The sequence below is a fragment of the Lissotriton vulgaris genome, chromosome 1_1 (assembly GCF_964263255.1).
Source record: "Lissotriton vulgaris chromosome 1_1, aLisVul1.2, whole genome shotgun sequence".
NCBI classification, from domain to species: Eukaryota; Metazoa; Chordata; class Amphibia; order Caudata; family Salamandridae; genus Lissotriton; species Lissotriton vulgaris.
In genome coordinates, this window is record NC_141685.1 from 44,402,318 (window position 1) to 44,404,330 (window position 2,013).

Consider the following 2,013-nt stretch of genomic DNA (forward strand, 5'->3'; position numbering starts at 1 on the left):
AAAGGAATGGTCATGACCAGGATATCATGTTCTGACCACCACAGGGGTGTCAGAAGGGATAGAGCGCTACATTTTATTAACAGTACATAGCTTATATACTTAATTCATGCCATAAGCAACAGTGTAGGAGGCGTAACAGCTGAGAGAAGACAAGATAACAGTATACACGTGGTACAAGTGCGTAATCAAGAGGCGTGAACTAGAGGTGTGTGCTAGAAACGTCACAGGTAGGTGTCACAAAAGGGGTGGCACTAACAGAAATGTTGCAATGTCAGCAGAAATCGGAAGCTTGGATGCGCGCGCAGCTGCATGACGTGTGATTGACGTGAAGCTGGAGGGTGCAGGGGACTTGACATTTACACTGACGGAAAGAGACAGAAGTCTGGCATGTCAGATCAACTTGTGCTTCTATCATATCGGATATCTGGTGTTTAAGAACGAAGCTATCTGGGCGGAAAGGTCTCTAGGGCAGAAGCTATTCTATACTTGCTGTGAGTGCGTGTATAAGCGCCTGAGTGTCTGTATGAGAAGCGTGGGGGCATGGGCCTTCCATGGGAGCATGGCAACAAGGGCTATGAATTACTTGAATTACTTGCACAGAGACAGGCCGGCACTTTGGCTCTGCAGCTGAGGGGAATGTTTATTGAAACTAGCAGGCAGGAATGTATTTTCGGGGAGCGGAACAGATAACTCGAAGGTTATAGTCGATCTTGGCAGGCAGCAGGCTGAGCTGAGCGCGAGGGGCCGCGCTGAAAGTAAGTCAGAGTTCACGGGTACAGAGGCAGCCTGGGCAGAGGCCCTTGGAGTCAGAAGCCAGAAAAGAGGCTCGGTGGCAGAAATTCAGGGGCCTACTCAGCTAGAGCTGAAAAACGTAGAAGTACACTACAAAAAGACGTTGGCATAGCATACTTAGGAACGGACCATTCAACCCATTCATGGTGGGTCTGAAAGAGGATATGTTAACGTTGGACGCAAATGCATTTGCGTCTTCATAGCTGGTACAGGAGGGAAGTTACATGCACTTTAACTCGTACATGGAGACGGTGGGGTACGCGCTAGGGAACACATCTTGACCATAAAATTTATATTTCCTCACATAAGTGGATAGTGGGGGGGCGGAGCGAGGGAGGAGCAGCTGGGATGCGGGAGCGGGGTGGAGAGCCTGGCTGGGACGGCACAACAACAAAATGTCAGCAACAACAACAAAGCCAAACAGGGTGAGACTGGGGCACAACGTGCAACGTCGCAATGGGCAGTGGCACCGACAAAATCAGGCACTGACTCCAATGCGAGCAACAGAGCGCTATGAAAATTTCCAAAGCACAAACAATATGTAAATTGAGCAATGCAAAGTGAGTGACTACAGCGCTATGAATACTTTTAAAAGCACAAACAGCAGTCAGCGGTGTAGCACTACGATACCCAGGAGATCAGGGGGTGAGAGGAGCGACCGCTTCTGCACAGGACAGGAGCGATTGCATGGGTTTCCCTATTGGTCTGAAGAATATCCTGAGATCTTATATCCTTGTGTATATCCTGAAGCTTTTTTTCTATAGCATAAAGCCTTGTTTCTAAGGGAGCGAGCAATGTTTTGATAATTTTTGTTATAAGACAGCCTATGGGCTCGTCCTCCCCATCTGTAGCTCCTAAACTGTCAGCTCCAGACCTGTCAGCTATGGGGCTGTCTTCAAGGATATCGGCCAGGGTGTTGTCCAAAATGGTATCGTCAAGGATGCTCAAGGTTAATCGTACAATCTCTGGTTGAGCTACTTCCGCCTCCGTTTTCTGCCCGTCTAGATTCCCTCAACTCTTCTGTACTGACCCTCTCACTAGGATTGGTACTGATGTTCCCTGCTATTGCTACACTTACTTTCCTAGCTCCAGGGATGGTAATGTTGGGACACTTACATTTAGGAATGGCCCCCTCCCGCTTCCCCCTCTTTTGGTTGTTTGGAGTCCCTACCTGAGAGTCTACCGCGGTAGACTCTACACTGGTCCCCGTTATGAGCCTGG